Source organism: Poecilia formosa, unplaced genomic scaffold (genome assembly GCF_000485575.1).
Source record: "Poecilia formosa unplaced genomic scaffold, Poecilia_formosa-5.1.2 Scaffold107, whole genome shotgun sequence".
NCBI lineage: Eukaryota > Metazoa > Chordata > Actinopteri > Cyprinodontiformes > Poeciliidae > Poecilia > Poecilia formosa.
Window position 1 is genome coordinate 1,330,950 of NW_006800046.1, and position 23,575 is coordinate 1,354,524.

The following is a 23,575-nucleotide window of genomic DNA, read 5'->3' on the forward strand; positions in this document are numbered from 1 at the left end:
CACACATGCACACACGCTAAAAGTATGTCAAGCTCATATGCCACATCATACTAGATTCAAGCTTAGGCTGTTGGTTAAAAATGGGAGGGGAGGCCATTGTTGGCGAAAACACACCATCTGCTTTGGAGCGTCTAACCTGCCCCAAATTTCATCTACAACCAGTTGCAGTTTTAGTGAAAGTGAATTTGCAAAGTTTCTTCAAGGGGCTCTTGGTAATGTGTCACAATCGAATAATTCAGTCATTGTCAAACTCTTAAGTGTCTGTGCACCATGCAGGTACAGCCACAGTGATAGATATTTTTAGATCTGTTCTACAGCCAGACTTAGGCTTTAATCTTCTTCATTTTCTTTTAAGTATGAGAGGAAATGAATTTCTAAACCTGGAGATTTCGCACCCATCCTGCCTTATTAAATTGTATAGCACGGTATAATCATGCTCAGTGATGCACGTTGCAACCACTGGTAGGAAATAGTTCCTGAATTGTTGACATTTTTTCAGTGTTTGCATTTTTATGTGTTTGTTTTTCTGTGATCAGCCTTTTTAGTTGTTGTTGTTGTTGTAGATGTGTTGTTCACTATTTGTGTTTAGTTATTCCTTATTATTATTTGCTATCCCCTATACCCGCCTGGTCTCTTCACCCTGTTTCCAATCAGTTACTTGTTCTGTGTCGGTAACCAAGCTCATCCGTATGTAAGCTCCTCATTCTCTGCCACTCTTAGCTTGATACTTCTTTCAGTTTCATGGTTCCCGGTTTCTGTTTTTGTCTACTGCTCCAGTGCCCTTCCTCCCTGTGTTTTCCTATATTTGCAAGTTCCTGTAGTACAAGAAAAATTGATACTCATGTAGATAGTACTAGTATCACAGTTGGAGAACTATGGATATGAGGTTGACCCCTTCTTTTAGGAATTGAAACTCACATCTGCTTAGCTGTTTTGCTGTTATGAGTATGTGTTTCCCCATAAAGCAAATGGAAAAAGACAATGATTAAGAAGTAATTCAGAATACCACCAGGATTCAACATAATAGTTGACAGAGATCAACAGAGATGTTAGTTTTTATAACAGGGTTAGCAGCTGTGCATGTATCTCCACATATGTGAAAATGATGACACTGCTCAGGATGGAAAGTCCAGATTGGTATGTTGCCTGCCATTTGCTGCAATTTCATCCTTCCCTTTGCTATGAACCTGCTTTATTCATGCGGTGTCAGTGGGAGAGAGCACCAGTACCAAGGAGAGAATTCACATTGGCAAAAGCAATAACATGCAAATGCCATGCGAAAAAGGCTGGGATACAAATATAGGACCCAACCCCCCACATCACCAATTGGTGGTTTTTACCAGAATAGTGTGATGGTGTCCTATGTTCTCTCATAGTCAAGAAGAGAGCTGCACTGCAGCAAAGCTTAAAAGTTTCTATTTCAAATTTGGCTATTTTAAATGTTCTCTTCTGGGTGACGGATTGCTCTTCAAATTCTTGGAAATAATCACAAAAAATTTGATAAAGGCATAACAATAGCTCATTTAAAAGTTATTTTGTTCAAAAATAGCATGGGCTATGTTTTGGGATTTCTTTTTCTAAAATATATGTGCTACTAGTGGCTATATGTTGCTGTCCTCCTTCCTGGCAGTCCCCTCTTTGTAAGTCGACATTTCCCAGCAGTGCTTGATGTATATCTGACCTTTGATGTTGTCGCTGTATATATCCTGCAGTCTCAGGCCCAATTAAAGCTAACAAACACCGAGGCCCTGTAACCCTCCACCTAAGTTATGCTTTCTTCTCAGCCCCCACCCAACTCATCCTGTGCAACTATTACTTATACTCCCCTTTACAGAGTTCATCTTGTTTTAGTGTTTCTTACCCACCTGCAAACGCAGATTTATTTTTTCCTCAATTAAAAATAATCTATCCATTTTCTTCGTGTCACTTCTTTGTTGTTCCTAATGGACAAATTCTGAGTCATTCTCTAATCACATCCATCTTTTCCCTCACTTTTAGGTAACAGTTGCAAGAAACCTCGAAACTCCATTTTCAGCAAATTGCTCATTTTCTGGCCTGATGCAGGCTGGGCTTCACGTGGAGCCAATATCTGAAACTCATATTTTAGCAATTCTAGCAAGTGAAAATGATGTAGAGCCTCACAAAAACTATTCATCATTCCAAATAGATCCAATAATTGGGTTTATAAGATTGTTACAGCCATTAGGATATTACATGTTCAACTCTTTTATAAGTACCAGCGAATCAAGAACAGCACATGGAGTAAACCGTGTGTGTAACCCTCTCGACTAGTGACACAGGATTAAGACCACCTACCATGCAAATGACCCATTAGCATGTGGCTGGATTGCAGCAAAATTGGAAAACCTTTTTAAGTTTCAAAGGAGACTTGCCAAATAGTTTGTTTTTTTTCCTCCACTGCAGTTTTCTTTGCCCTTAAAATGCTCTAATGCGCCCTCACCAAACTCTACAGATCAGCAGCCTACTAGCTTGTATTCTCGCAATCACATTATGTCCTGGGCGCCTTGCCTGGCACAGCTTTCACAGGCCACATTAAGATGCAACCACACACCCAAAACACACAGAACCCAGAACTAAACAGTGCTACCACAAACCCACTGCAATGGGTGCATCATCTGTGCAACGCTATATGAAGAATTTTCTTGTTGGTTTGAGGTGATTGGCATTTACTACAAGTTGTCAGCAGCATAATGCAAGTGAAGAGATTAGTTTGTCATTCTCAAACTAGGAGGACAGGGGTCAACTGGATCAAAAAAGGGGTTAAGGATTTACTCTTCACATGAAAAGATCAAACACACACACAATAGACCGTGTCACAGACCTTTCCTACAGACACAGGTTAGACAAAAAGCAAAGTAGCACATTTGTCTACGTCTCTAAGAGAAACCGCTGAATTTGTAAGCGCCTTCAGAGCAGGGGATGAAAGGGTTAGAGAGGTCCGCGGATAATCTGTAGGCGACAGTTGAAGGAGAAAGAGTATTAAAGATACCTGCAGTCTGAGGCGTGTGTTGCACCTCCTCTCAGTCATGTAACTAAGAGGAGGAGAGTGTACTGTATCTTTTAGCAAGGTAATAGAATGGCTGCTGGACCCAGAGCAGAGGGAATAATTCAGACTAAATACATTCCCGTTTCTGCTTGTGGCTGGAGAGGAGCAGCTCTGGACTTTATAAGAAGCTAGAGTTTGAGGGACGACTATAAGGAAGCTTCAGGGGACGGCATGATGGTTTGTTTACAGGAGAGAAGTGTATGGCACAGGACCACTGTTCAGATGAGACGCCTTTAAACCTCCGACAGGGCACTATGTGGGACTTTGACTGTCAAAACACGCATACACTTTGACCCTTAACCCTCATTTTTGAAATCAGTAAGTCTCAGATAAACCGAGGACTAATTTAACACGTGTGATGCCAAAAAAAAAAAGATAAAATCAACCAATTTGAGAAAATAGTGAGTTTTGTAAAATATTGAAGTTGAAGTTATGAAGAAACTATTCGCTCGATTTGGTCATTGGTTTTGGCCAATACGTTGCATGTTTGACGTGAATGCTCGTCATTTACGTCACCAACACTTAACCCTCAAGCTGGGTTTTTTTGAAAATAAAGCAAAACATTAAGCTTTTTTGCTTTGTTTTGCAAAAAAAAAAAAAAGAAAAATATGAGACAGGATTGTAATTGCAAATTTCCCAAAGCCTGAGCTGATACAAAGGAGCAACGTGAATCTTGATTCCAACACACGCAAACTATTCAGAATGGGAGCGCATCCGAAGCAAGACACATATTTCAAAGATGTGACAGGAGTTGATGTTCCATGAAATCCCCTTCGTTTCTTTACATTTGCACCTGTGTAGTGCGTGTTTTTTCAACGCCCCAGCATACAAGAACGAAAACTGTGTGACAGCAGCTTAAGCAAGGTATCCTGTAAGGAGGTTCCAGTTTATTCTACGTAGTCTGACGGGCGGCATGCAAGCAATCACTATTTAGATGCATTAGCTGGACAAGAACTCTACAATATTAGAAACCTCTGCCGGCTGCTGCCTGGGCTTCCTCCGTCGCCCCTGCTTGTCGGCAAATAAGAGTCCTACGTTTGGATGCGTTTCCTCCAGTATAAGACTGCTAGTTGCACTATACTCACTTTTGCTGTCTAAGAAAGACATTAGAGAAAGGTAGGGTCAATTCACAAAAGTATTTATACATGCAACATCTGTGCAAAGTCCGTTTACTCTCACAAGCAAAAGAAGATCAGCCCTTAAAATAGCACAATCTCACTGAGCAGACGCTGTCCAAATTTAAACGAAGCTTTACACACACGAGCAGCAGTTTCCCCATATTTACGTACATTTTTATGAATGTAAAACATGGAGACAAATACAGCTTAGGTTTTTTTCTTTTTATTGATTTATTTAAATGCTCGTGCCTTCACAAAATTAAAAGAAAAACGTGGATTGTGAAACTTTATGCAGACAACAACAGCTAGGATTCTTTAAGAGAAAGTCAGTTTTCAACTACCAATGAGGGGAAGACAAACTTTTGTCCCCAGTTTCCCTGATCTCTGCTGGGATCTTGTACCGAGGGTGAAAGGAGAACCAGTGGCACCAGTGGGTAGGTCAGGCAGGGGGGAGGTGAGGTGGTGGTTAGGAGATAAGAACACAGTCGACCCTTTTCAACAGCAAATGCCAAACACATGTAAATTACATTTATTAAAATAAAAGGCTGTTATCTAGGTCAGGAGATCACAAATGTGTCTGTTATATACCTAAATCACAAATTTGTTCTGTGCATTTTTGTGCAAGCACCCTTTAGTGTGTCTGCAATTGTTTGTAATCCACCTAAACGGATGAATAATTCCAGTGTTTTTCACAATCTGTAGCATTCCATATTGATTCAGGAAGACCAATCCAATGGCAACTCGAGGGAAAAAGGTAAAAAAAAAAAACAGGAAAGAAACTGGGTCAACCTGCTGCTTGTTTGGCTTGATGTGTTCGCATCAGTTTGCATTTAGTGCAATCGGTGTTGTGAATTTAGTGCGGAAGCAGATGATATGTTTTCAGGTAGATTTGCTCAATGAAATATGAACACTGTTTTTATCATTTCTGTTTTTAATTCAACCATGTCAGATTTTTTTTTAAATCAAAGGGACAATTTTATTCTTATTTCTTATTTTTATTTTTTGTTATTTTTTTATGCAAGGCATTTGGGACTAAATCTGTCAAACCCCAAAACATGCACGCCAAAGTGCAAAAACTGCAGTTTTAGCTTATTGTCCAGAAATGAAAAGTGCTCTATTAAACATAATTAGGCCGATTTTGCACACCGGATGAGAACCCTTGATTCAAAACAAATATCCTTGAACTCTCCCGCATGTTTCTGTTCAAGAAGCATTGCCCTGACTGCAGCAAAGCATTCAAGCTCAGATAATCATTTTGGCAAAAGCTAATATGCCTCCTGAAATTTTAGTCGTTAAATGGAAAGGAAGTGACAAGAAACAGAGCAGCGGGAAAAAAAAATGTTTCCAATAGATTTCATGTGACTACAATTAAAGCATTAATATAAATTTATGAAATTATTTGGTTTGTGAAATGATAAACAGACAGCGTTTATGAAATTTATATAATTAACTTAGATTTACATTATAAATACTCCATGAGCAACGTTTTTAAAATACACCGCCATTCATTTGGAACAGACTATCTGTATCCCATTAAGACTAAAGATATTTACTTTTGCAGTAGTTCCACTAATGCACATTGAGGTACTTTTGGTGTTAATTCTCTCATGTAAATCTGACGGAAATAGTTTTTTTCTAGCTTGGTAATTTGGGTAAAATCCGTCACACGGCACACTTTACAGCCTTTCACATCTCTGTTTTGATGTTTGGTGCAAAACTGTTTAAGTTTGGGGTTTCGTGTGACCGTCAGCCTCCATGCGGAGAGATGCGAAGCATTCTCATTCATCACGGCCCGCTGCATTGCGAGAAGCCGCTTTGGTGTGCCAGTGGGAGGGTCAAGGGTGATCGATGCCGAGAAACTCGAGAGCAGTCAGTAAAAAGGTGACAATCTGGGCGCGCCGGGGGTGAGTCGTGGTGCGCCACCAGATAGCAACCAAGAGCAACGAGAACCTGTCGTGAGGGCACGCAAAGACCTCCGCCTCAAGGGTAAGAGGTGTTCTCTGTTAGTGCAGCTCTGCTCTGGCTTCCTCCACGTTTTCTCCCCTGCGCTGTCTTGTGGAGGATGCACCTCCCCACCAGGTTTATTTAGCAGCTGCATTCTAAAAACAGCACCGGAACACATTGTTATCCTGCGCACTCACAAGCTGACACAGACGTACACCAACACCTTCCTGCATGGACAAGCACTTGCTTACAGCACAAGAACCCCAAACTCACAGGCACATGTAGCCTGCAGTTAGTTCGCTTTTCTCTCTGGGTGATCCCGAGGAACTGGCTGCTCTTGACTGACAATCTCGCAGCTTTGTGTGTCTGTGTTTGCGTGTGTGTGCGTGTGTTTGTGTGTGTGTGTGTGTGTCGGGGTGTGTTTGCGCTTGTCCGTACGCACATCTGTGTGTGGTTTTAAAGTCACCCGTTCTACACATAAGTTGGCAACTTTTATCATACAGTGATAGGGAGACAGGCTGGTATTCCTCAATGTGCCAAAGTGATATCAACCACAGAATGATCTAAATTGGTGACTTCTGATAAAATAATCTGTTTAGACTGATACCGTTCCTAATATCAGGCGAATGTCATGTCAAGAATGTCAATGCAAAATTGCAGTATGATATTGTTAAATTTGAAATTACATCATGTACACTCAACTAGAATGATTCAAACATCTTATTTATAGATGCAAGATAAAAGAAACCTTAAATTCAGATGAAATATAGAAACCATAATGTTATATCATAAATATAACACTGTTGCTTCTTCATCTGACCTCTCTAAATGTAGCATCATCATCAAACCATTGCATTTTGAAAAGAAACAAGATGTGGGTAATCATATTTTAACTTGACATAATTGAAAGTGATATATTTACATCAGTATGACATAAAACCTAATGATTAGTTTAAACTTGGAATGTTACAGGGATCGTCACTTAATGTAGATCAGTTCCAAACCAGCAGCACAAGCGAAATCGGACTAGGAAGAAAGAAATAATTCTTTTGCAACATCTGCACGTTTTGCCTTTCTTAGAGTGGCTGAAATCCACTGTTCATTTTGAAAATGGCCTTTTTACGTCATGATTTGCAATTTACAGCATCTAACGTGCATTGGATATTCTATCACTTTTCTAGCCTCCTAGCACACCGAAATACCGGCGGGTGAAATTTAGTCGACAGGTAAAGCTTTCTCTGTTATCTGTTTGGGAGTATGTAATAGTTAGTTTGCAGCTTTAGGAGCGTTCGGAAAAGGGAGAGTCAAAGATTTGAACAAATTCAGTTCCTTACTTTGTATAGAGCCAATGTTGTTCTAAACACTAATGAAGAATGCAGTTCAGTTATGGTGCTTTGTAACATATTATTATTCTGAACTGAGAGGTCCACTATGTTCTTCACAAAGTTGAAACAATTTGAAAGACTCATTTGTAAATTGTAAGTTGTTAGGGTGGATCCTGGATGGACTGATCAGCATGGAGAGATGTTCAATAAACAAACTGCTATTGATATTTCAACAGTTTAATGATTTTATCAATACATTCTGGCACAACTGGCCCTTTAAGAACATTGAGATGTTTGATATGGTCCAAAACGAAAAGGAGTTTGACACCTCCGTACGTATTTGATCCCTGCAGAATCATTTGCCAAATCCACCCGACATAAAATTATGCCCCTTACTAATCTGTTTTTTTTTTTGTTTTCCTGGATTACAGCACTTGCCCCGCGATAATCTTTTCTCAAGGGGATTCTATCGAGGATCTCTGTGTAAAACTGACAAAACTTATGCATCATGTAGAACATGTCAGATGAAATATCTAATCAAAGAAACTCCTCGTGTTCCTCTTTTCTTATCCACGTGTCAAAATCATCAAAATGTCTCGCCCCATTTTCATATCCTTCTTTTTTTTTTCTTACATCACTCTGTGGCATCTTCCTGCTTTGAAATCCTGAGGTGGAAAGAAAAAAAGAAACACCTTTGATGTTCTATTGCTAAACTTCAAAGCAGAGAGCTGCTGTAATTGACCTTGAAGAAATTATGTCGTGAATTGTTGATCCTGACTCCCCCCCCACCACCACCACCACTACCACCCCCCTTGCTTTCTTTTAAAGTATGAACTCTTCCTCGTTACTTTTGAAGACCCACAACAACCGAATAAAACCACGTGGACCAAACGATCTAGGAAAAATACTCTTATCTTTGAACGCCAATTAACTAAAAGCCATCCACTAATTATACATGTACGTGTGTGTGACGCAGACACAAGGAAGTGTGTGCTTACGGAGAATGAAAAGTGTGTGCCTGTCCGTCTGTGTGGACCGGGTTTTCTAAGTAGCGTTACCTTTCAATTGGCCTCAGTGTCGCTAATGAACCTTCAGGCACAGGGACAGAAACGAGGGCCAAAGACATTACGGGTGTATCGGTGGTTCATGCGTGACCACAGGCGGCACACTGAACTGTGTGTGTGTGTGAGTGCGTGTGTGTGTGTGTGAGAGAGAGAAAGAGGGACTGTGTGTGAGACCAATATGTTGTGTGGCCAGTGGAGCTGAGGGAGCTGCAAGCTGGCGATAGCACTGGCCTCTGTTGTGCTCCTGCTAATCTACTGAACTGCAAAGCATGAGGAGGGGGTCGGGTAGGAGGGAGGAGGGGGTCAAGGAGAGGGCCTCATTCTTTCCAGGATGCAATCTAAAACACACTCTCTGGCAATGTTTACTCTTCCTCCTCCTCTTCTTTCGTCAGTGTGAAACAAAACGGGTGATACGATCCTGAGCAGAGTCCCCCCCCGGCCCCCCGCTGTTGGTTTTCATATACATTCAATAAGAGATCTAAGGGAAATGTAAATATCGTCCGGGGGCGGAGTAGTGCAGGGTTAATTTCGAGTAAACTGTTTTTGTACAAGCGGTGGGAATCTTCATTCATCTTAGGATTTTTGATTTTCCTGCAATGCAGATGGCTTTAAAAGAATAGTCATATACACGCAATCATATCCCCACACAAGACCTGCTACTTCAACAAAGCTGAGATTGAATACCTTGAACAAAAAAAAGTAAAAAAAAATAATACAGAATACATAGAAAATAACTCTTACCTCCACTTGTTCTGGAGGAAAGGGTTTTGAACCTGTACATATTACATACTAACAGCTTATTAACTAATCTGTCATGGTGACATGTTTGAGTTATCAAAGACAAAATGGTCCAAGTTCATTTTTTTTAGTAACACTTTATTTTGAAGAGGTGTGACATGACACTTTCAAAAACATAACACCTATCAAGAACACGAAGGAGTAAAAGTCTGTTAAAAATGCCCACTTTGCATTAAAGTATCATTATTTGCCAAATAATGCAAAGCTGGCTCTTTTAATGTGACTTTTAAAGCAGCTTTGCAGTAAAAATGTTATTTACCGAATGACACTTCATGACAACGGTCATAAACTTTCATAAGGACTCCTTCATGCTCATGACGGGGGTTATGCCGTGTTTATGAAAGTGTCGTGTCAGTCTTATGCACACACACTCCACACTGGTCACATCACTACTCTCAACTTGGAAGAAAATATCACAGAAGTAGGATGAAGAAATTACACATGGTTTGTTTTAAATATGAACTCACACGTCAGGGAAGACGAGTGTCATTGTATTTTGTGTTCACTTGTGTTGTCTTTGACTAATTCAATTTGCTTGATATTCCAAAACACTGACGTGTGACAAATGTGACATAAACATAGAAAACCAGGAAGGAGGCCCTTTTTGACCTGCGTTACATCATAGAAGGGCTTTATTTGCTACCTTCGAATGAAAAGAACTCTTTTCAGTATACTAGCCATTTAGCACACACACACACACACACACACACACACACACACACACACAAAAACCCCACATGATCCCATACCCGGGTATCCTTGATTCTCTCTCCGCTCTCAGAAAGGAAGCAGCATCTGCAATAATAGCCACAGCAAAGCATTCAGGCTCAAATAACCATCATTAAACCAAGGTTGAGATCAGTCAAGGGCCTCTTCTGCCCACTCCCTCAATGTCTGCTGTACCCCACAGGAGCAGAGTTTAGTGATTAAAAGGCCTCTAATTACTACACACAGAGTTCAGTGTCTGTGCGTTAGCGTCTGCAGGTGTTAATGTCCCGGAGAGTGTGTGCATACATTTCGAGCTGTATCCTTGAAGTGTTTTTTTTTTTTTTTTTTTTTTTTTTTTTTTTTACCAAAAGGACACCTCGGCTTTAACTCCTGCTGGGAGAGGGTTGTTTCAGTGCTTCCTTTGTGAAAAAGTGTTTGGATGTTTCTTTTCTCTTTTTTTTTGTGGTGCAGAGCATTGGCAAGTAGCTAGCAAGTGGTATTTCAGTTGCCACATCTCTATTTGCTTGTGGTGGGTCTTTTTCTTTCTTTTCTTTTTTTTTTTTTTTTTACCACCAGGACTTTGGCCAAGTGTTCCATTTAGTTCAAATAAAGACAAATGTTAGCTTAATTCGAGAGTCAGTTTCTCTAGAGCTGCAGTCATGATTTTCAACAGGAAAAAGAGACAGGCAGCCCTCCTCCAATTCGGGGGTCTGTCTTCTTGGCCTCAAGCAAAAGGAGCTCAAATATCTTGGCATCTGGTTCACGAGGGATTTTGCAGGATGTCATATCACCGTTCCACCTGTCATGGTGAAGCTTTTGATGTACCCGTTCGCCTAAGCACCTTGTATTTTTTATTTTTTTTTAAACAAAAATAAAAATAATAATAATCTGTTCATCCAGTGGCCTAACATGTGATTAACCGAGAGGTCCTGATGTGAAGTGGAGGGTTGAAGTTGACCGAGGAAAATCTGCCTTTCATCCACATTGGTAGTCACAAACCCATAAGGAAAAATGTGCTATCATGCAGCGGCTGCAGCCGTTAACAGGTGTACACAGAACACCATGTCATTCTCCAGTGTCAACATAATTTGAAAAATGTGTTTCGTATTAGAATTTGTTGGTTTTTGCCATGCTGAGGGAGATGCACTCTTTGCTTGTGTATGAAGCACCGATCAGCGAGTCAACAAGTCTCCATGTGGACATAGAGAGTGTGTGGTCCTGGCAGGTCCAGTTGTTTCAATGTTAAAGGATAAAGTGATATTTGTGAGGTGTTCGTTTTTTTTGGTTTTTTTTGTTTTGCTTTTATTGAGGAAGTTTCATCGAGAAGTACATTTTAGAAACAAGGTGATGGGGGAGGGCTACAAACTTTATCTTCTTGTTACTTCTGTTATACTTGGTGCTTAAATGCATTTTAATAATACCCTTGTGTGGTAACAAGCCCATCTCTGAGATGTCCCTAAATTGTTTTGTTCTGAGTCGGTTGATGTCTCTCTAGAAGCAAACTAAGAGGGAATGACAAAGAAGCCTTGATTGAAAAGGCAGACCCGGCGCAAACAAAAAATAAATAAATAAAAACTCGCTGTGATCGAAAGGTATTGTGTCAAAGCCACTCGCTTATGTCAAGACGCATAAAGATGGTCACTGGTGCGCACCTTGATTCCTTTGTCTGCTGAAATTACCCACCAGCATGTCTGTGCATATGAGTTTGCATTGTATTTGTGCATAAGAGGTGAGCCGGGAGAGGCTTAGTCAAAGCCTGTAGCGACTGCTGTTGCAGAAGTAGTATCAACCTTTTATTGTTTTCTGCCTGACAGTTTTGATTTTGTCAGCTGCATATGTGAATTCCCCAAAGCCAAAAGTAAATAAGTTGCCACCAAAAAAAAAGGTCATGCACTAATATGTCACTTGAGGGTTGTTAGCTTTGATTTCGGTCGGCATTTAGCGTGTCATTCCGATTAGCTTCTCCAGTGTCAGAGGATTTATTTGTAACAGGTGTTGCATTCAATTTTCACAAAGGTCTTTTATTGACGATGATGAGAGTCTGATCACGGCTCAAAGCATTCTTTAGCACATCCTAAAGATTCTTAATGGGGTTAAAGTTCAGTATCTGTGGTAGCCAGTCCTTCTGTGAAAACCTCATGCAGTGTCATGCTGCCCAACTATTCCTTCACAATCTGAGGCTGAAGAGTCATGGCATTGTCATCTCAGATTATGTCCGAGTCTTTGGGGAAGAAAAAAAAATAATCCATTGACATAATAACCCAGTCATTGGATCATTCTGGTATGAACCTGACCTCATTCTTTGAGAACATAATGTTAATGAACAACCAGCAATCCCAGATCATGGCACTGCCTCCACATGCCGGTTCAGTAGGAACTAAGTATGAAAGGCGCATCGCTTCATCGGCCTCTCTTCTGACCCTGATCCAAAGACGATAAATGTGAACTCATCAGACCACATGACCTTATTCCATGGCTCCAGAGTTCAGTCTTTATGCTTCTTTACAAACTGAACTCTTTCTTATCCTCTCTGCTTAGCTGTTTTGCTAATCAGTTCAGTCCCAATCCTCTGACTTCCCTTCACATTGTGCGTTTGGAACTGTTCCGACTTTCACTATTTAACACACAGTCATGGCTTCTGCTGTTGCTTTTTTCTTTAGTTTAATTTTGCCCAACTGTTACTTGATTGCCGATCACAATCATTCAGGATTTTTCCACGGCCGCATTTGTTTCCCCGAAGTTGATGGCTCCTTCTCATTTTTAATAATGCGCTCTCAACCCAGTTTTTGTCGTTTCTGCAATCTCCGATGTTTTCTCTGCTTGATGCGTGTCGATAACTTGACCCTCCTTCAACAGACTAGCATCTTTTCCATGATCATGGGATGTGTCTTTCCATGCCCGTCGTTTAAAAAATGAGAAGCTGCTCATTGCATTGCTTAGAGGTAAATAACGTGTCGCCAGCTCAAACATAATCATCCATGCAGTAATTATCTAATAGGCTCACACCTATTGGATAATTACATATTACCGTTTTTTTTTTTTTGGCCAAATAACATAAGTGGTATGAAATATGAGTGGAATATCTTTATGTAAAATAAAATAGGATTAGCACTATAAGTTAATGCTGAGTCATGAATTACATATATATGTAAAAATGTACATTTTAAAACCAAAATCTGATGCAATAGACATTAAATTTATAAAATACATTTAGTTAAACTACATTTTTTTTTCTTCAGTGCACATGCATGCTTGCATGTAACATCCATCATCTTTGGCGAGAAGCATTTCATTTCATTTGACTGACACCGCTATATTATTTGCAGCCTTGTGTGAGTGTTGAAGCAAACAACACTCACAACTGGCTTTACTCACATAAAGCCAGTTACATGCTGTGCAGAAGTGCAGAGAATCCGTCACAAGCAGGGACACAAATGAGCTTGTACAGCAATTACCTTTCTATAGCTGTGTATAAAACAAGCGGGGGGAAAAAGTATAGGGTTTATTTTGAGCAACAACACGGGGATCCACGTTTCTACCTACCAAAACCTCTGCTGTCAGGATTCAGTTGCCTTAGATTAGCGCCAGACTTTAAGGCATGTTCTTCTTTCTCCATTTCTTTTCAACATATTTGCATGTCTTTGTGTATGTTTATAGGTTTTGTGTCCTAATTTTTCCTGTCATAATAATCTTTAAAAAATGGTTGTCACTGTGAGGACCACAACCAACAGTCTTATTACATGAGAACATCATGTGTAGCTTAGTTCGTTACGTTCATGGCTAAGGTTTAAAACGGTGTTGTCAAGAATAACACAGTTAGTTCAGGAACTATCTGTTGCACACTCAGACCAGGAGGTTCCATTTTGGTCTCATCTTCCACGTGTTTGTTGTGTACATACAATATTGCATATTGCTTTATAAATAGAATACCTGTAGCAATGACACATCCATTCATATTTATGAAATTTATAACCACTATTTTTATATTGACCAAGTTAATAAAAAATGTTTTTCACAGGAAAAAGTTGTAGGCTCTCAAGAATCATATATTGTCCTTTGAGCACATAAAGCAGTAAAGTATGCAGGAAATCACTCGCACTTGATCCAGGCGAGCCACGTAAAAACACAACTGCCAAAATCCCACTTGAATTAAGCAGGTATTAAAAATGGATGGTTGGATAAGCAGAAAAAGTAAGTGAGTTGGAATATTCTAGTTTTTGCTATTCTTGTCACAATCTCATTGCAATAATCAATAATTCAATAATTATTCAATTTAGGCCATCTAACACATTTCCAGCTTTCTACGTTTGCTGTGGCTTTATGGTGACTTTTGAAGACAGAAAATATAAAGGAAAATATATTTTTTTTGTTTTTTCCTGAGAGGTTGAGAATTTGATGCAGTGGGAGCGATGGAAGGCGATTGGCGTCTGACCGCCTACGATGGAGATCTGTGAGGTAAAGAATGCGAGCTAAAAAAAACCCCAAAAAGGATACTTAAAAATCATCAAGGAAAAACTAAAAATGAAATGGGAATTTAAAAAAAAAAATCTGAGTAAATTGACAAAATATTCATACTCTTTGCATTCTGTTTGAGATAACACATGCACAATTCATGAAATTCTGTTAGCCATCAGTCTGCATCCTTCCACATTTCTCATAATACTTTATTTCCTGTCATCTCTCGCTGAAAAAAAAAGACTTTTTTGCCCCCCTCTTAACTAAAACACATTTATATTGTAATGAGGCCACAGATTAAAGCAGGAGCGTGTTGTTTTATTTAAAATCCACTGCGGAGTGATGCAGTCAATCACAGACCCCTAACAACCTCTGCAAACCTCAGTGACTGCGCAGCAGAGAGTGGTTGAAAGCGGAAGGATCAGAGCTGCTGTCATAATCACAGTCGGTATTTTTTCAGCTTTTGTCATCAGCCTCTCATCCAGACCTTTTAGTCCTGCTTCTTCATTGCGGCCATCTTCATCTCACGCATTCAGCCGATGATTTAAAGAGGAAATAAATTATTAAAAAAATTAATCACCAAGTGCCTTTACCTCATGGTTTGGTTTTTACACAGGACATAATCCCCACTGCGTCCATCATTATCCTGCCTTCTTTGACTCCTCTTCCACCTCGCGTTGACCTCTCCGCTGCTTCAGCCTCACTTCTTGTCCTCCTCCTTTCCTCTCACCCTCATTATTGTAATGTCTCCACTCTGCATGACAGGGAAGCTGAGGGAGCATTTAACCAATGACTGGTTGCAATTACAGCAGCTGACCTGCTGAGTTCATGTCCAACTCTGCCCTTGACCAGAACCCCTACCACATTGCGAAATGCGGCGCAAACAAACAGCAGGGGGGGACGGTTGATGGAGTGAGGATGTGCAGTTACCATGGTGAAGGTGGATGAGTAGGAACGGCTCGCGACGAAGAACGCGCGGTCATAAGGCTTCATGCAAACATGTGCACAGAAAGTTGCACGACGGCCCGAGTGCATTTTGCGCGCCTGACAAACCCTGTTTGGGTTCGTGGGTGATGAAAAGAAATCATAGCCCTGTCCCGCTGAGCTTTGTGAAACCGTTGTGACAATGTGGAGTGATCCACTTAGGAGTTGGGCAGATCACCCTCAGGGGTGCTGAGGCTCGTCTGATGGCTCCCTTTGGAATCGCGTGCGCGAACGGTGGTCAGCCTTGTCCACCCTGACAGACAGGATGCACAATCCACCATCGGTGAAATGTTGTGGCTTGCTCCCGAGTCAAAGAGTTCCCAAAATAGCTTAGGGTTTTTAAATAAATTTGAACGAATCTTGAAAAGTTAATACAAATGTGATTGATGACGAGGGATGTGACAATTCATTCAGCCACAAGACAAGGCAATACGCGACATTGGGTTTGTGAAAGATGTTTTTTTTTTGCAGCATGCTAAATTACAATCTTCACTGCACTGTAAATCTGTGCAATGGAAGTATTGCATAAGTATTCACTGTTTGGATGTGGTATTTGATTGACGTTATATTTTTGGTTTTATGCATACAAATTCTGCATGCCAGTGATATATTTGTACTGCTGGACAGGAATTTTCATCACTCTTGATACCCACACTTATGTGTCTTAAGTGGCAGAGACGATAAATGTCAGAGTGGTGAGGACACTGTGATGGAGGAAAAGAAGAGAGTCAGGAAATATCCTCTCATAATCAACAGCATTAATGCAGTTAAACCGATGTACGAAACTGAATTTTGTACATCATTTTTTTTGTTCAAAGTATTCATTCATTCATTCATTCATTCATTCATTCATTCATTCATTCATTCATCATCTTGCTCTGTGGCTGGACCTCCATGAAATGTATGCAGAAGTAGGAGTGTAGGCGTTAATCACCATAAGGAATTCAGTTAGAGTGTGTGCAGTGGATAGGGGCAAAGTTTCCAGAGTGGGAAAAGATGTGCACTTTTGTCAATAAAAGGTCTTGGAAAAACCTAAGCACTTTCTCCACAAACAGCTAAGGCCCACAGCATGAACCTGCAGACAACATCATTTCTGTCATTAGCATAAAAATCCCAACTCTTTCTAGCATTAATCAACCAATCATGAAATTCTTAACTATCAAGAGGAACACGCTCTAGCACCGCTGTATTGTTTCACACTTGGTTAAAGTTTGAGAGTTATAAAAGTCTTGTTAAGCTTATTTGCACACATTAACGCTCACATTTGCTAATTAAATGCAAGAATAAGATCTTTAAATTACAGAAAGAACAGTCAGAAATTTGCAACGCATTTAACTGCTTTCTGTGAACCTTCAATCCCGACAGTACGGATCTTAGCCCGTTAAAACTTCTCCTTAAAAGCTGTAACAAACACCATTTAAATTGTTGGTTTTTTTTTCCTGCTTTCCTGCAGTGATCACTCATTAAGTATAAACTCCTTCAGTTTAATTGTCCAGATCTTAACAGCAGTGATCCTTGTGAAATTACTAGGTGATGAGACGCAAGAGGAAGGCAAGTCATTTTGAAAAAGTTATGCATTAAGGAGTGAAGGTCAGGACGAGAAACTCGGCAACAATGGTTACTCCAAAAGAAGCTTCAAGCTCATTTTGCAAAACACTTTCCCTATGAGAACTACAGGTCAAGTTTTTAACGTGGTACGTTGTCATGACTTGTCTGTACGCAAACTAGACGAAGCACAGACTCATGCATTGTTCTACTACTCACGGTATTGTTTTTAGTACTAACAAAATTCATCCATGTTTTTATATTTATTACTTTTAACACATAATAATAAAGCAAATCAGATGTATCCCCTATACTTGTAATAAGCCACAGTCTTCTCTCATGTAGACTCACATTAATGCTAATGACTCCACACTGAACCAAAATGGAGGATACAGCAGAACTAAAGGAGAGGCAGTGTTCTCCAAAAAGATAATTAGTGCCCATCTGCGATTTGCTAAAAAAAACAACAAAAAAAAAACTGATGTAGTCAAACAGAAGGCAGCTTGTAGAGCGTTTTGTATGAGACTTTTTTTTTTTTCTTTTTTTAGCAAAACTGTATCCAAGCCTATTCATCTGAAGGGTCACACCCATTAATTCACTTTCTACATGAGGTTTCCCAGCACAGATTAGCCTGAGGCAGAGCTGACCCCAGCAGGTTGCTTTGCTTCGCAGTGTTAACACAGAAACCGAACGCTCCATCCACTCGTGCTTCTTATTGAAACGTTTAAAGAAATGTTCTGAACCTCTGTCTCCACACATGCAAGAAGACAATGCTAAGCGGGCAAGTACTTTTTGGCAGAGAGGAGGTTGAAGGGTATTAAGCGAATGCGTTGCAATGGCCGTGTTAAAGTCCTGACTATCATCCCCCCCCAAAAAAAAAAAAATAATAAAAGAAACTGAAAAGAATGAATCGAGCAGTTTATATAAGGCAACCTGCCAACTTCCCACTGCTAAAGCTGCTCTGGGCTGACGAATGAGCTCAAATTCCTCCAAGCTGATGTATGGGATTGGTTAAAAATTTAGCTGCAGTTATGCTTTTTGCTGTTTGCTTGTTTAATTGTGTGTTCCTCTCTTTGTGTTAGATGTTCTCTGTACTTGTAGAGAGAACCTAATGCATGTTCTGTTCCTGTTATTCTCAATTGTACACAAACTGCATTTTCCTCTGTTTTTCAGGCTCGAGGTCATTGTCGTTTTCCTCGTCTTGGCCTTGGTCTACGTTTACGTTTTCACATGAAGTGGCGATGGGGCCTTCCCTCTGAGGATCTTTGCTGTCTCTTCACAGAACGGTGCAGAAGTATCGGTGGTAAAATAGATTGCAAACATTTTACTGATCTTGATTTTTGTCCTTACTGACAAAGTTTTACTTTATGATTTCTGGAGTCTCCGCTGGTTGCTATGGGAACTGCTGTTGGCCCTGCAGTCCTGCATATTTGTAAAAAAATAAATAAAGTTTGTAAAATGTCAGATGGCGAATTTTGGAGAGCTGCTTTAGTTTTTGACTTAAAGTGAATTGATCCCACAACCGAAATCCCACAGGGTGTTCCCACTTCTCTCTGAATTAAAACCTATTTTATCTTAACCTATTTAAACCTTCATTTTTATCCAATTTTTTTTAAGACTGGAGATTTCTTTTTTGTTCGTTTGTTTTCTGAGTCTCAAATGGTTCTGGTATACTTCTGGAACATCCAGAAAAACACTAAAATGCAGCATTTTCATATTATCCTTTACTAAAATTTCTCCTAAAACATGGTTATTCCCAAAATTGGAAATGTCAGGGCCGCTCCTTGGGCATTACACATCCATCCATCCATCCATCCATTTTCCGTCACCCTTGTCCCTCAGTGGGGTCGGGAGGGGTGCTGGTGCCTATCTCCAGCTCACGTTCCAGGCGAGAGGCGGGGTACACCCTGGACAGGTCGCCAGCCTGTCGCAGGGCAACACAGAGACACACAGGACAAACAACCATGCACACACACACCCAGGGGCAATTTGGAAAGGCCAATTAACCTGACAGTCATGTTTTTGGACTGTGGGAGGAAACCGGAGAACCCGGAGAAAACCCACGCATGCACAGGGAGAACATGCAAACTCCATGCAGAAAGACCAGGGCCGGGAATCGAACCCAGAACCTTCTTGCTGCAAGGCGACAGCTCTACCAACTGCGCCACTGTGCAGCCCATTACACATCCAGCACCACGAAAACATTTTCATACATTAGTTTGATTTCTCATCTCAGTATATTTTTTTGAGTGTTTTTGGATTTTGCTTTTCTTCTTCCCATTTGTTTCTTTCTGTTATGGGTCCATTAGGTTCAGAGTTCCTTTCCCCGGCCTGCTTTATTTTTCTCTCTTCACCTCAGTCATTCTTCTCCAGAGGCTGAAGCGAGATGCAGATGGTGAGGTGGGGATTTGAAGCCACACTGCGTCATGATTCATCTCAGAAATTTAATTTCACTCCATATTGAACTTTAATCATAGATCAAACTTATCACTTGCATTTAAAATAGCAGTTTTATTTATGCTTCTGCTGGTAAACCATAACTATACAGGAGGACCTTTCAAATAGGGCGGGGAAAAAAGGTCCATAAGCGAATTAAAGCTTAAATCAAAGTCCCCACAACGCGTCCTCAAAGTTTTCCCACCATCAAATTCCTCACCCTAGATTATCTGTGTATCACAGATAAGTATGCATATAATTTGACAAGGTGTGAGGCAGTCAGGCTGACTGCTGTAAATATTTAAATATCGTGTCGACACTGCTGAAAGATTTTGCAAATGGGAGAAGCAGGAAGAAAATCTTAACTTTCCGGAGCCTGATCCGATGCTCTCTTCCGCTATAACCTGCAGGAGATGGGGTGGGGTGATAGGGGGAGGGCAACCACCTCAGGCACTGGCTCCAAACCCCGTTTCAAAACCCACAGAGGAGCCACACTTTCATATTGCTCGCGCCTGTGAGCGCTCAGCTCTGTGGAGCATGCCATTGGCCTCCCGAAATGCCGGTGGCGGTGTATAACTTATTTGTCCCAACCGCTAATGTGGCTACCGAAAAATGAAGTTTTTACTCCTGTCAATTTCTTTTTTTTTTTCCTGTGGTTGATGCTGGTGACCATGAATAAACACTGGCTCATTTAAATACGCCCAAACATTCATGTAAGTACACCTAACAATCATGAGGCCCTTCGCATAGACCAGGCATGTAGATGGCAGAACCTGAGGCAGAACCTTGTACGCAATCATTTAGGTGAAGCTTTGATCTACTTGCTACTGTGCATGCATATTTTTATTTCCACATGCCGTTTTTGTCTTTTGGGCACCTGTACACTTTTTGTATGGATCCCACACTATCCTTTATAAAGACCGTAGGTCAAAGACTGGAAAGCAACAGGGGAGAGTGACTGTTCTACGTCCTCAGAGTCTTCTGAGCGAACAGGCAACAAATATATTTCTGGAAGGTAAGCTCTGACTCTTAGTGGAAGAATGTGCTGGTGAGGGGCGAAGAGATCAGGAGGATTTGGGACATGATAGAGAAGGTCTTATGTCTGGAAGACCGATCAAGGAATGAAGGAAGGAGGAAACGGAGGGAGTTCTGCAGGATTCAGGAATCTGAAGATTCAGAGTTAAGGCACTCAAGAAGTAACATGACATGAGAGAGCCAGTTTACAGTACTTTGGACAACTCCATTCGTCCATTATATACCATTTATTCAAGATTGGGTCTACTGGGAGAACAGGACCAATAAAAAAAACTCCTCTGGGTTTCACAATGCTGGGTTTCTCTATTCTGGTATATCTGAGGCATTATATCGTATATATGAGGCATTGCTCAGATGGGACAGTAATGATATAATTTTGCCACATAACCTACCTCCATCATGCACAGTTTGATCCCCACTCCATCAGTTTCAGTCTCTTTGCCATTGTGCTTTTAGGTAAGACACTTTACCTGCTAGTGGTGGTCAGGGGGATCGGTGATTGAATGGCAACTTCTGTCAGTCTGTCAGTCTGGCAGCTGTGGCTACTATGTAGCTTATCACCTTCAGTGTTTGAATTGTCTGAATGGGTGACTGACTGATTGTAGCATAAAGTGCTTTGGAGTCCTCGAACTTCATAAAGCTCTGTACAAGTACAGGCCAGAGCATGTGCAACCATTTGTTTTGCGCCGACTCGAGTTCAAGTTGTATTCCTTTATTTCAATTCACAAGCCGGCAGAAACAGCCGACTATAATTCCAAAGAAGGGCCGCGATCTTAAAGAGATAAATACTATTCCAAAGCCCTACCGTTGAAGGGCAACAAGAGGAGTAAGGGCTAGAAAAAAAATGAATGTTTCTTTATCAAATCACACAATCATTTTTCAAGGCTGCCAAACCAAATCAACTATTCTTTTCATCTTAAGAGATTTTGTGACTCCTTCAAAATTTACCAAAGTACATGAAAGTCTTTGCTTCCTTCTTCCAGAGGACAGGTAGATGAGATGTGTTTATCAAGGTTTCAATGTGACACTTGTGTGCCAGGAGGCACAGCGGTCACAGGAGGCGCGGGGGCACAGATGGCAGCACAGGTGTGGAGATGCCACCACATCAAGCACAGTCATCAATGCCATCTAAACACACTCCGCTATGGCTATTTACGCACACACTAATAAAGAGTTTGCATCGGGGCTCTATGCTGGTAATCCGTTGCAAACGTCTGACAGGAAGCCTGGCTGTCTGCTGCATAGTTCACTTAAGAACTAAATGCAAGATGGCGGTATAGGCACGATGCTGACACGTTGAAAATTAACATTAAGATTAATGTTAATTTTAACATTAATCATAAAATACAGTAAAAGGTGTATTTTACTGTAAAGCATAACAACCCCATCTGTCCTGATTGACTTTCATGCAAAAGCTTTAGTCTGTCACTTTACTAAACTTGAGCTATTTTTGCTTTACTTTGCAGGATTTAGTTTGTCTTTGAACCCGTCAGGCATGTAGGAGTGAACAAAACATGGCAGCTCAGATGATACCCTTAGCTAGTGTCAAAAAGAAAAGTCAGTGTTTTGGTGGGTTGCATATTTTAAAGTTTCAAGATCTTGGATTTTTAGGAGTCTGTATCCTCCTCCAAAATTGCCCTTTTTGTTGTTTTCAAGTTATGACTTCTGAATTTAATCAAGTGTGCTGTCTTGAATAATAAAACTTGTTTTAGCTAAGTGACTAGAAAAATAACAACATACCATAGATGCTTCTAAACTTGCATTAACAGATATTAAATTGTAAATGTTATTCACTCTTATTAAATGTGCCTTGTAAAAGCATTTCAATCTCTCAGACTTATCTACATTTTTATCACATGACAAACACAAACTTTAATATATTTTGTTAGGACTGAATGGAATAGACCAGCATCTGGTGCATTACTGTGACTTTGAAGGAATAATGTTTCAAAAGTTAGCCCTAACTTTTGAAACTTTGTCTTCATAATATTTAATAGAAAGGGGGAAAAATACATATTTTAAACTGTTTTTTGGTCCATGGCCCACAAAAAGAATAAATAAACACTCAAGTTCACAATAATGTGATAAAGTTCAACTGAAACGGATACCTTTTATAGGCAAAGTGTGTATTATTGGTCTCTCCTAAAGAATGTCTACTTTTTTTCCCCTCTTTTTTACAATAGTAATGAACAACATGACTCCTGTACACTAATGAAAGTGTAATTCTGTTGGTCGATGCCTTTATAAACCCCTGTGTTGGATTAATTGCACAAAAGAGTGCTCTTCATGCTGAATTCATAAGAGAAAAGGGTGATTTGGTTTATAATGAGGCTCGCTCATTACAATGACAAGTCCTCATGGCTCATCAGGCTGACTTTGAGGAGGCAGTCTCAGAGTCAGCAACCTTAATTTGTGCTGTTATTAATATCAAGAGAAGATTAAAAGCACACACTACTGTAAAAAAAAAAAAAAAAAAAAAAAATTCTTTTTTTTGGCCAGCATTTTTGCAATTTTTATCAGCTTTGCAATGATTAATATCAATGCTTTAACTGATGCAATGCGTTTCTCGTGCTGTTAATAGTTAAACAGTAAAAGCTTCACCTAAACATTTCTATTTAAGTCTGAAATTAACACATGCGATCTCATTAACTTTGAGAAAATCAGCAGATATTTTTATTCAAATCAAGGTATCACTGTACTCAAATGTTTTTCAAATAACTTAATTTGACCATCTTGTTAATCACTGCAGGCCTCGTTTCTACCATGAGACAACAGTAATGCACCCCGTTGTTTGCCAACTGCTAATTAGATTGCTTGTCCATGCTCCAGTAAAATCTTCATGTGCAGTCTGGTTAAAAATGAAAGAACACAATTATCCACAACTAAAACAATTGCCAGAGGAATACAAGAGTGCGTCCAAAAGTGTAGTAAGTAGACCGCACACCTGTTTTCATTCAAATCATACAGATAATTACGATGAAGAACACAAGAAAATTGCCTTCTTTAACATATCTTCGCTATTTCAGTTGTTCAATAATTCAGGAAACGGGAAAACAAAATATGCATCGGCTCCATTGAGTCTATGGAAATGGTGTA